The following is a 13,382-nucleotide window of genomic DNA, read 5'->3' as shown; positions in this document are numbered from 1 at the left end:
TGCCTGGTTGGGGGCTGCACCGCTTCCCCCACCTCCTCCTTGGTGTGTGCCAGAGGGAGGCCACTAGTGGGAAGTCGTGTCTCTGTTGGGCAGCAGCGCTGCTGAGCTGGTTCTTACACTTATCACCCTTGCTCACTCTGCAACCTGGTACCCACCAGCCTGATGTATTTATTGAGCTTGCCTGACTTAGACAATGATGTGGCTTACATCCAAAGATGCAGGATCTAAATACATTTGCCAGTAAATTCTATACCTGTTAACTCCCCCTGCACACACACAAAAAAAAATCTTAAGAAGCAGTCCCACCTACATTCACAGATTACCAGAACATGGATAACTGATGCTGTGACATTTCCCCAAAGAAATTATACAGATGGTTGATCAATCATAGTTTCACCCATAGGAGCTAATTAGGCTCCAAATAATTCATACATAGCCTTTATATACTATCAGTAAACTGTTATCAGCAAGAGGAGGTGAAGAGAAAATAGTTCATTCATAACATAGAAACACAGGAAAAAAGTGAGTCAGAAAGGGTCTCCTGGAGCTCCAGCTGGCTCCACTCATATAATTGCCATCATGTGGTTGCCCAAGAAGAAAGTTACATACTGCTCCCAGATTGTTGTTCTTGTGTTGCTAGTTGCAAAGTAGTGCCCAACCCATCGCGACCCCATGGACAACATTCTCCAGGCCTTCCTGTCCTCCACTTTCCCCCAGAATCCATTTAAGCTCACACAACTGCTTCAGTGACTCCATCCAGCCACCTTATCCTCTGCCGTCCCCTTCTTTTTCTGTCACTTGTTCCTAGCATTTGGCTCTTCTCCAGGGAGTCCTTCCTTCTCATTAGGGGGCCAAAGTATTTGGGTTTCATCTTCATTATCTGGCCTTCTAAAGAGCAGTCAGGGTTCCATCCTATTTTACTCCAGACCAAGCTGAGGAACCAAATGATGTCAAGGAGCAGGGCCTCGGCCTAAAGCCCTTCAACCCTCGTGATGGTCCTCTACCCCAGTTTCCTCTGCTGCTGGTATCCCATCTGAAATGCCAGCAGTACATGAAGAAACTCAGCTGAGGCTTGCAGAATCAGGTGCTTATATCTGATTTGGGGAACCATATGAGGGGAGGAGCTGAGACAGACCTTGCAGGACTTAATGCTGGCTGATTGTGGTGGAATCCCTTGTTACCTCCAAACAGAGATTGCAGAGGGATTCCCACTGCTTGCCATAGCAATGGAGATCAGAGATAACAGGTGATATCTTTCCATGTTAGGGGACAGGATTTGAGGGGGGAGCCAACATGTGACAGACTGAGTAATGGCACATGAGCCTGACATTTTCCTGTTCTTCCCTACATTAATTGTACTAATGCACTGAGGATGGTTTACAAATATTTCAGAATCAGTGCTGCCAATACTGTCTTCTCCTACCTGGTTTCTCCAGTTGTACATAGCATGAACTGTCATGGCAGGAGACTGATGGGAACAGTCATAGATACCAGAGAACAAACATATGTTTCTAGGTGATACAGATGTCTACATTCCCCATGCTGGCTAGCACTGTTAGCTAGAAAAAGAGCTAGCACTGTTGTCACGCTAATCATCATTCCTTGTGGGTGGATTCGTATCATTTAGGAGCAGTCTGAAAATGTATGTATGACTCCAGGTCAGTGGCATCCATCCCAGTAATCAGAAGCACAGATGCCAAATGGTTCCAGATCATGGAGCGCTGTAGCTCTTTCCCCTGAACACATCAGTCATGTCCCTGCTCACTTCTCATTTAGCACAGGAAGGTCAGGGTGGAATGGGCAGGGGCATCAGTACATCTGGTCTTTTGGCCCCTCCAGGAATACACTTTCGGAAGGAATGAATAGGGCGAGTGCAGTAATGAGCAACTCCAACAAGCCCTCCCACCTGGGTTCAGGTGGCACAACAAACCATGGACAACTCCAGTTGGGCTTGAATAGTCAAAATGGCTAGCTGTGCATGCTGTAACCCACCATGGCCTAAATAATGGATTACACTGATGAATTTATGGTTGATTCAGAGGGTTGGACTGAGTTAGTTTGAGCTAGCTAGCTAGCTTGCTTGCTTAGAAGAAAATTTTACAGAAAAATTGTAGAACTTGTCTCTAATGAAATAGGTTCAGGATTCTGACCCAATGCAATGAAAGCACTAGCATTCAACCTCCAAATATTTCCACACAAACCTGAGAATCTCTTCAACAGCTGCCAAAAAAAGATTGTCTCTCCACTAGCCCTGGTCTCAAGGGGATAAAAGCTAATTAAAGTGAGTCTATTAATATTACACAGAAAGTGCAGTATGGATAGGTCTGAAATTGATCTGTTGCAGGCTTTCAAGTCTCAACTGTTGTGAAAACAGAATATGTTTTGCTGTTTCTTTGTTTTAAACAAAGCTTCAGTGTAAGCACCAGACCTCGTTTAAGACTGGTCTTGCTTATAAAGGAGCAACACATTTTTACAGGATTTATAATTCCTCATTTAATTCTGAATGCTGATTGTGCAGTAGTTTGGGTTTGCTATTTTCTATTTGCTATTAGAGATATCGACAGTTTCTCACCTATGGAGCCAACCACACAAGCATAGCCATTTATTCTTTGCATACGAGCTGCCCTCCTCTGAAGCTCTGGCTGCCAACATGCCAGGAAAAGCATTGTGCTGCTGATCAAAGGATTCTGATTTGTGCAACAGAGGTGGTTATGGAAGCCTGAACACAATGGAGCTGAGCCAACCTACTCGATTCTGCCTCGTCTTGTTCTACTCTGCTTCCTACCCACAATCAGAGAAGGGCAATGCAAAGGCAAAAGGATCCCCTTCATTTCTCCAGTGGAGGAGCTAAAGGGACTCCTCTGCTTTGCCTTTCCCTTCTCCTTCCCCGCTTGCAGCAAGGAGGCAGGATGAGGGCTGTAGTCCTCCTTCCCCTCTGCCCATATTGGCTATCTCTGATCTCAGGCCAGAGAAATTTTCTCTTCAAATGTTAAAATATAGGAAATCTATGAAAATACGGTTATGGAAAACAAATTCATCAGAACTATCATTTTCTCTAAACAGTAGCTTAATGTGAAGAGCTTCACGGAGGAAGAAAACTCAAATAATACATAACTTCTAGAGGGACAATTCATTTCCTGAAGAACGTGCAATTTTTCTGTCTCCCAGGAGATGGCATGCAACTTCTAGAAAATTTTCTTGCTGAAAATGCCTTGTGATTTCCACAGGGTCAAAGTTTGAAAAAAATCACCATTGTACAGTGCAGTGAAAAAAAAATGTAATCCCTAAGTTTCAGAAGACTTCAAATTACTGATTCATGGTCACCAGGAAAGATCAGGAAAATAAAATGGCAATTTTGTAGTTCTGAGTTTGAACTAATAGGAAAAATAAGTGGATCAACTGAGATCTTTAAAAAAATCCCTTCAGATTTGTTTCCAAGTTTATAAGGCATTCATTTTTAAAGTATTCTTTAAAATAATAATAAATACTTATGATTATTATATTTTAACATTTCAAAGGCTTTGCTCCATTCCCCAATTAGTAATTGGAATGTCTAGTATGGAAGCTGTTTTGAACAATTTATTTTCCTAACTTTACAGTCACCTAGAGAACAAAACCATGGCCTCTGGATGCCATCAGAGGGATCATAAAATGCAGTGGATTCCCTTCTGAGGCTGTGGGAAAAACTCCGAACTGAGATGAGATAATCTGGCGGGATCTCCACAAGCATCCACCCCATTCCTCTTCTGGAAGTTCTGCTGCAGCTCCCTCTCCAAAATTGGTTAGCAACTTCAGGCAGGAAGGAAATGGGCTGGTTGGGGGCAGGTCATGGATCCAAAGGCCTCTGAACCCCCACCTGTAGCAGTGACAGCAGTTAGACAGGTTTGGAGACCCATCTAGTGGACATTCTAGCAGACAACCTTCCCTTATATACTGTATACACCAACCTTTCAGATCACCAGAGGTGTAGCCAGTCATTCTGCAGTCAACAGAATGTTGCTGCAGCATGCCTTGATGGCCAGCTCACTATTTGGAAAGTACTCTCTTGGCATCTCTCAAACACCCCATGAAAATGTATTTGCTCACCTAGACTTTTCCTAACTCATAATTAAATTAATCACGCTTCTTAATATTACTACTCCTAAATTGCTATTATTATCATAATTAGAATGGTTTTGAATGTGATTTTAGTAATTTAAATGTGATTGTCATATTTATATGTAAATCACTTTAGGGATTTTATTATACTTAGCAGAATATAAATAAGAACTAATAATAAACAATAAATAAAATGTGTCAAAGGAAAATGAGAAACAGGAGGAGGAGGACGAGGACGAGGATGACGACGACTCCATTGCTTTCCCCACTGTGCCGACAAGAAATCTCTTGTGCATTTAGCCTTTAGTTTAAATATCCTATTGTGTCTTTATTTTTAGCCGCATAATCCCGTGCATATCTACTGAGAAGTAAACCGCAGTGAGTGATAAAATCTTCCTAGCATTTGGCAAGATTATACAGTTGACCAAGCCAAAGTGAGAGAGCTTACCGTGCAGTTGGCCGTGTGTTTTGGTTTAATTTTCAGGTAGATTACATTCTTCTAATTATTCAGCCTATTCAAGTATCCATCACCTATGTTAACTGAATGTGTGAAGCCAGCAAGAAGACAGAGGGCTAGCCTGCCAATATCACTCCACACAATGACTATGCCCTCTGGCTAATGTATGGTTGGCATCACTGTGAAGTGGGCTGCTTCTTCCCACATCTGTTTCTTGCACAAGGATGGAAGATGGGTCAGTCAGGTTTTCTGTTCCCACGGAGCGCCTTTGAGAGTTAACTCTACACAAAGCCACTGGCATCTGCATGTATTTGCTCCCCTTGGGTACCAAATGCCTGGACAGGATATACAAGTATAAGCTTTGCTGGAAAACATTACTGCTTTGGACTTACTCTAACTGTAACACTTCTACATGAAGAGGGCTGAAATGTTCTTAACCCTGTTCTAAGGGCTGCAACTGATACCTGTTTATCCATTGAACTCAAGTGAGCTTATTCCTTAGTAGATATGCATAGGACTGCATGATAGTTTAGCCCTCCTGTGAAGGGGGTCTCTTTCAACCATGACCCAGATGCTGAAGCCTTGCCTAAGATGGTGAAACCTTCACATGTGGGCCTCTGCTCACAAAAGGTGCCTCAAAATTTTGGAACGTGGTGTGAATGTGAGGATAGTGGGGCTGAAGAATCCTGTGTGTCCTGGGAGCAAAGGGACATTTCCATGCCATTTTTCTACCTGCTTTGCCCTTCCACAGTGCCGCAGGAAAGGAACATGTGTTTCCAAGGAAGGCTGGCAAGGTGTGCGGCCCCTTATCCCTTGAGGTTTTGATTCTGAACTTCATATGGGTGAGCAACATCCCCAGAATAGGTTCACCACTATGAGGCACCAGGGAGAGCCATGGTAGCATAACGGTCAAAGCATTGCCCTGAGACTCAGGAGATCCACTCCCCACTCAGTCATGAAGTTCATTAGGTGATCTTGGACCACTGAGAGTCACCAACTCTCAGCCTAGATTACCTCACAGGTTGTTTTTCTGAGTATAAAATTGAACAGAGGAGAAACTTGTAAGTTGCTTGGGTTCTTTGCAAGAGGAAAAAAGCCAGAGTATAAATGTAATGACATCAGCAGCAGCACCATCGTAGAAGACATCAGCCTCTCCTGCATGTTGCCTTCTATTGACTTCTCACCATTTCTGTGTTCTCATTAGAGATAAATCAAGTGGACAAAATTATATTTGATAGCTATGAGAACATAGAAAAGGTGAGAAGAAATTATTCTAAGGTTAGACAAGGCAGCACATTTACTTTGCCAGGAAGAAAGCAGTGTAATTGTGTGTGCGTGTTTTCTTAAATACCTTCATAAAAATGTGACCAAAACATCCATCCATCCATTGATCACACTGAGATCTGAAACACTTGGCATTTATTCAGTGTTTCCTTTCTACCAAGGGAAACTCCTTGCCTGTTTATAAGAAGTTTATTGTTCTATATTTATCTGACTAGTAGCAAAGATTGGATGAAGGGCTTGAACATACACCAGTTTTCAGCTTATAGTGCTTCATGGTTAAGTTAGCCAGGGCTATCATATCTGAGGAATGTAGTCTGCAGGACGAAAGGAATGAATAAATTAAGGCTGCCATCCTTGTACATAATGTGCAGTCCAGACTTGGAGCCTGACAGGCAATTGTTTCAAAGGAGGAAATGAAAGAAAGGAAGCTTTGCTTTTGAAGACGAAAAGCCTGGGAGGGTGAAGGAGTGGGAGAAGGCACATGTTTCAGAGAAGAAAACTCCTGGGAGGGGATGTTAGGCCTGAATCTTTCAAGGCATTGGATTTGGACAGTAAAGTACTAAATGGGATAGGTGTGAGAAGACAGGGAGTTTTAAATGGTGGATGTAGATTCAGCTGAGAACTTTTATGAAGGGAAGGAAGGACATCAACAGATGGAGTGAAGAAAGCAGGAGATAGTGAAAGAGCACTTGGCTAGGAAATGAGGGCAGGGAGACATTAAAATGCATTCATTTAACATGAGTTTACAGGGTTTAAAAATGTAAATAAATAAACAAACACAATTGGGTATTTCTTTTGAGCTCATTTTGGATTTGTTAGGTTTCTCAAAGCTCAACCCAAAGATCTCCTTGCTCCATCTCTTTCTAGGTAAAGTGGTTGTTCAAAAAGTATTTTGGTATGGAAGGGCATTGCTGTTTTGGTATCTTTCCCCTAGCTCCTAAAGCCTCAGGACAAACAAACCTATGGGCTGAAACTCTTCCACAAGCCAAAAACAGCTTTCAGTGAAGAATAAGTGACTTTTATATATCTTTTCCTACTCTCCAAATCCCAATGCATGTGATTTTTCTATAGGCCAAGCTTAGGAAGCTGTGTTATATAGAGTGAGGCTGTTTATCTAACCAGCTCAGTCTGGTTGACACTGACTGACAGCAGGTTCTTAGCCAGGTTCTTTCCTAGACCTGTCTGGAGATGCCAGTGGTTAACCCTGGAACCTTTTGCCTGCAAAGTAAATGATCTACCATTATTCTATGGCCCTGCAACTCCCCTGCACAGAAAGAAAGAATTGACAGGAAAACTTGGGCCAGCAAGTAAATATGTTGAGATCTAGACGTCATCACTTTTCAAGGCCACAAAGGCACATACAATATATTAAAAATGAGACAGGTATGTTAAAACAATACAAATATTATTATTTAAAACAATGAGAATAAGCAACATACAATGATTCGTCTACAAATCAGTGCATTTATGATGGCCACACTGAGATATTCACTCATGGTTTTATAAAGCATGGCTTCATAAACCACAAGCTATGGCTTGTGGAGCTGTCATCTGTGTGGCTACACATTCCTTTGCCCACCTCCCACCCCATCCTCCACCATTATGTATTCACTTCGGAGAAGAAATCCTACTGTACATCCAGATAGCATTTCTTCTTAAATCTGAACTAGAGAACATTGGTTTCATTATCCTGGAGTATGAACTGAAATTAGGCCAGACTTTCTCAGTTCAGATGTAACATCTGGCTCAGTGCAACATCTGGCTCTTCATATGAGGAACTCACAAGGTGATGGCACATAAGGGGAGAAGGGGAGGGGGCTGTGGGTGGATGTGTCACTCTGGAGCTCAAGGTGTAGGGCAGCAGGTCCTACTGGGGACCAGCAGAAGTGCATTGGTGTTAAAAGAACTTGGAAGCAGGTCTGGGAGATGAGGGTGATTTGATGTAGACAGTGGCCTCAACACCACCTGGCATTCATGGTGCTTTTTAAACAGTAACGTATTCAGAGCGCTTACATAAAATGCTAAAATTGCTACAGATACTGCAACGTGTTGTTCAGTGATCCTAGCTTCCCTAAGGAGCATGTAGCCCTGCGGCAGCACTGAAGGATTTAATTTCCTCTGAATAAGAGAGAGAGGATGGAGTTTTATGGTATCTTTCCAGGATCTGTTTATTTACAAATATAGAAGGCTACTTGTAGGAGGGGGAATTCCTACTGCAGAATGCACTGCAGATATTACTGCACCCTCAGTTTCAATTTTAGCCAATTCTAGCTAAATAAATCTCTCACCTGCTCTCTGCTTCTGTCATTCAAACTGCCACTTGCTCTCTCTCTCTTGCTTTCTCTCCTGTTATCACTGTTTTAAGGGCATGAAAGAGAAAACTCCAGCCATGAGGGAATACCAATTTTTGGTTGGTTGTTGATACTGTCATTATGTCCATAACCATCATCGCCTGGTAATAGGTCCCTTGAATGAAGTCAATCAGCCAAACGCATAAGTATTTTTAAAAGGGAAATCAACTATGAATCCTTAAAATCTCCTAGGAAATGTTTCAAGAAATCTGAAAGGCAAGAGAAGAAAGCAATGTGAATATGTGACAAGGGACTGAAAGATGTGTGTGTAGGACCTCTGTTTACAGGATCTCAGTACACACTCACCTGTCCATACAAGCATCAAGCTACCAAGCAATAGTATGTCACCCTCTGTCCACTTTGTTTATTTGGTACATTTATACTTTGCCTTTCCTCCAAGGAACCAAAGACAGCAGATATTAGCTCCATCCCCTTTAGTTTATCCTCTTAGCAACAGCCCTGTGAAGTCACTTAAGCTGAAAGAGATTAGAACCTGGATCTCCTGAGTCCTGGTCCAACATTCTGAACTTTCTGGCTTGCACCTTGAAATCAAGGAAGGAAGGCAAGCAGGCAGGCATCTCTGGCCCATGTCTCAAGTGCGGTACAACAAGATACATTCATATCCCACTTTACAAATCCTGAGCTTAGCATAGAATTTTAATATGTTATTGGGAGTGGAAAGGCTCAGCTACAAATTGAGTCTAGGTTCTATGAAAGGACACATGGAAGGGATGGGCAATGTCACCAGCTCTTATTCAGAGTTCATTTAAGTTTAGCCTTTGAACCACTCACGGCTGATGCAACATAACTGCTTAAAAGAGCTCCTAAATAAATCTTACAGCCTTGTGACAGCATGCTTCCTGGGCTGAACTCTTCACTTTCCTTTGTCCCATTATAGCCAACACAAAGAGGGTGCAGGAGGCTCTGTGGTGGAGGACAATGCTGGAGCCACACCAGAGCCACCCAGGACAAGCAAACAGCAACAAAACAGCCAGGTGACAGCCAAAGAAGACACCCAGCACTTGACATGGGACCCTTACATTCATGCCGTTCAAAGAAAATTCCTAAATGCATGTGCAAAATGTAGCTGGAAGTGCTGGCAGTGAAAGAGGAAGAGGAGGAGAAGCAGCAGCAGCAGAAGCAGAAGTTATCATAACCGAAAGAGAAAAGAAACACTAAATTAAGGGTACAAACTATGCATGTTTAGATGAGAGAAAAGTCCTCCGAGTAGAACTCCTAGTATTTCCCAGCCAGCATAACTGACTGAGAAATTTTGGGAGCTGCAGGACTTTGCTGTGTCTGCATGCACGGGCTCATGCCCTGCTTCTTTAATCACCATCACCTCCTGGTTACAGCTTTGAAAAGACTGAAAACTTCATTATAGCTGAAGAGTACATATTCCAGTGCAGGAGCAAACAAGTCACAGAGTTGGTGCGTTTTTTCCATGGAATATCCCTCAGTCTCTGGTCATTAGCTGCAACATAGACAGTCAACAAGACATTTTCAAGCTGGATTAATTTCAAGGATGAAAGCATTTACCTCATTTTGAGCCTTCTTGCTACTCTATATATTCCTTGCATGATTGGTTGTTCTGAGGAAACACGTTCATTTCTATCAGTCTGGAATTTCCATATTTTACAAGGGATTTAACCCAAGACTGAAACGAAGTGTAATAACCCACCCAACATGATCTCTTTTCCTGGATTGACTTCTGCTTCATGGCAGAAATAACTCTGACCATGCTGAAGTGCAAGCAACTGCATTTTAACAACCTTTCCTAACCTACTTTACATCTGTTTGTGCCAGCCTCCTGCAACTGAGTTTGGACAGCAGCTCTCAGCATTCCCAGTGATTATGGCTATTGGTCATGCTGGTTTGGAATAATAGGACATATAAAGGACTCTTGGTTGCCTACCACTGCTTCAGATTCTCTGCTGATTTAAAGAAAGATTGATAACATGCCTGAGTCAATGACTGAAGCTTCAGTTGCTCCTGAGTTGGGGATTCTGTGACTAGAAATCCTAGCATCTCTTTATTTCATGAGAAATAGCCAAGGGCCCCAATTTGGATCAGTACCACAACCTAGCTGGGAGGGGCTCTGGCAGAGCAACACCATATCTGCATACCTTCCCAGCAACCTCAGTTGAAGATGTGGAGATCATCATCTGGGGCTTTGAAACTTGCAGTGAAATATGGAAAATACAGAATACAGAAATCCGTTCAGTACCTTTCTAATATGAGTGACTCTGAGAAAACTGATGGAGAATGGGCTTAGCAGGCTATGGTAGGTAGGAAGGAAGTCTCTCTGCCATTCAAGAACCAAGATAACTCAACCACAACACCCGAGAAGAGGAAGAGAAGCCTGCTGAGGGTGGGAAACTCCCTACTGAGAAGTACCAAGGTAGCTGTATGTGATAAATGATAATTGGATCAGTTAACATTAACACATGAAATATGATGCCTCTTCAGTCCACATCACCAGAAGATGATGTCTGAGCTTCCACGATTGCTTTTTTGCTCCTCCACAACTATCTATCGGGAATGTTGTGGCTCTAGATTTCCTGCATCAAGCGATTGAACTAGCACTCTACGATTCTGTCCTTTTACCCATGCACCGTACTTCAGACCAAAGGTCCTCTTAGCCATGGAGAGGGAAACACAGGTTTCAGAGTCTCAGCCACAGATGGGAGTCACCAGTGGGCAACTTCCAACTGGATAACAGCTGTCAGTGTTCAATTTCTCATCTCTGAAGAGATATTAGAAAGAACAATTAATGGGAGTGGGAAATCATCACCAGATTTTCAGAACTCTGAAAGTTCACAAGCAAGAATTAAAGGTCCTGTTGTTTATTCCTAGTTTTTGTTATGCGGATGTATACCTTATCCAGGACAGGGCCAGCCAAGAAGCCTCAAGTTCCACCTAGCAGCTGCTCATCCCACCTGCTGCAGAATTTCCAGGTTGGAGGTGTGCCTTTCCTTAGCCATAGTGAAGGGGATGTACAGGTTTCAACGCTTAAGACCCCATGTTTCTCCCGATGCACCTAATTACAGCTGTGGGAAGGAGGTTGAAACCAGGGTATCAGTGCAGTGGAAAGCGTTAGAGCACCATTCTCCACATCATGGTTCTGATCCAAAACACAGGACCTGTGGCTCTCTCTGGAAAATAAAAAAACAGTGGAAGCTTCAGTCACAGAACATCCACATGACAAACACAGGGAGATGAGTGAGCAGATTTTCCACACGTTTATTTTTAAGGTGAAAAGAGCTCCAAGGAAAGGGTATAGTTATAAGAAAAAACCCTGGGAAAGATCTGTGCTCTTTTTCAATCAAACACCCTCACTGCTCAAGTTATAGTCCAAAATATGTGCTAGGCTCCAGGTTACCCAGTCACAATGGCTGTGGGCTATCCTCTCTGTGGCTCCCCAGCCAAGAATGTGCCATCAACCCATTGATCTATGGTGTCCTTTTATAGCCAAATGTCTTTGGAAGTCAGTGTGTGCAATGAGAAATCCTGATAAAGGATAATCTGTATTCTGCATATTAAGAGTTGATAGGGGAATGGTACAGTTATGGTTCAGCAGATTTCTCCCCCATTCTTTAACCATGAATCTTTTGATATTTATATTTCAGACAAACAATCTCGCCTTGGGTATCCGTTTAGAAGTCCACAGGTTGAGCCATAATTGTGCTACAACCAGAGCCAGACTTGGAAATTTCATCAAGCCCACCTCTATGACTTTCCTACCCAACCAATTCAAGTACTCTCCCTAACCTAAGGTGCCCTATGAATTTGATAGATGTGGATCTAGCCTGGGGGACACTAGTTAGCATTTCCCATTGGATTAATATACTGTCAGTACAATTTTTAATATTGTATGGATGAGACCATTGCTCTCCATAGACGGCCACACCAAGTCTGGGAAGCACACTATGCATTCTGTGAGACTCTTTTCCTTATTGCAACTTGTTGGCTGAAACTTTCGAGAAATATAATAGAAAATTAAAGTTAGGGTGGTCATGAGTCCCTTTTTACAGAGCATATTTCTCTATATAAAGGGCTGCAAGAGGACCATTCTGTCTTGGAAGTTATTCTTTGTTTGAAAGGCTGTGTTCTCCATGTTTTAAAAGAAAGAACCCTAAGCAACATTGCCCATTAATAGTTAGCATCTGGCCAGCATCTGGGCACAGAAGTCATCTGGTCACCATTCTCCACACTATAGCACAACGTACAGTATTTCTATTTTAACTATAATAATTCTTCCCAGATTTTCATTTAGATATAAATTATCATATGCAAATATTATGCAAATCCACATCTTCTTTTTCCTCTTTTTTGGTGATGCATTCTCTCTCTCTCTCTCTCTCTCTCTCTCTATCTATCTATCTATCTCTGTTTTGGCAATTCATAAGTGAATATTTACTGGGAAGTGCTAAAGACAAGATCAGGGTAGGCGTGATGAGAAAAAGCCATGTCTGAAAGAAATTTTTCAATGTTCTGCAGAGCACTAGTATCACTGACCTTCCTACTGTACAAATGAAAAAAGAGAGACTGTTCAAATTGCAGGCAACACACCAATATCTGCTAAAATTTGTTCAATCTATAAAAAGAATGGAAAGAATTGGCCAAGTCCACTGTTCTGCAGTCAGTACAATTCCAAAGTGGCAAACCTGTATTATGCCCATGATTGTTTAGCTCTGGCATGCTTGGTTAAAGGCATAATCCTGAATCAGTTTAGGCAAAAGAAGTCTTATAACTCCCAGCATTTCCTAGCCAGGATTGCTAAAGAATGCTGAGATTTGTAGGACTTTTTTCTTCTAAAGGTTTGCAGGATTGTGTCCTAAGTGAATTTTGTAACAGACTGTATAAAGACAGGTCTGGAATGATGCAGGTAATTAATCTCACACTAGAGTTGTGTTTTCTTCCCATGAGCTATCAACAGACACCTGCAAGATCTTCTGCACATCTAAGAATAATAATGAACATTTACCTTGAAAGTAGCAGCTTCTTCCCATGTTCCTCTCTTGTAAGCAAACAAGATCGGTATTTCAAAGGAATATTTTCTCACATGTAGAAATGCTTATTTTCTAAGAACTGAAGCTGTGCCAAGGAATATTAGAGAAGACGGTGTTGATCATTTTAAGAGCAAATTGCTTTAGCATTCACATGTACCTAAGCGTCAGCTTCCTGGTGCT

Source organism: Varanus komodoensis, unplaced genomic scaffold (genome assembly GCF_004798865.1).
Source record: "Varanus komodoensis strain SLA01 unplaced genomic scaffold, ASM479886v1 scaffold17, whole genome shotgun sequence".
In the NCBI taxonomy this organism is placed as follows: domain Eukaryota; kingdom Metazoa; phylum Chordata; class Lepidosauria; order Squamata; family Varanidae; genus Varanus; species Varanus komodoensis.
The sequence above is the reverse complement of the archived record's forward strand: the minus strand, read 5'-3'. Positions refer to the sequence as shown.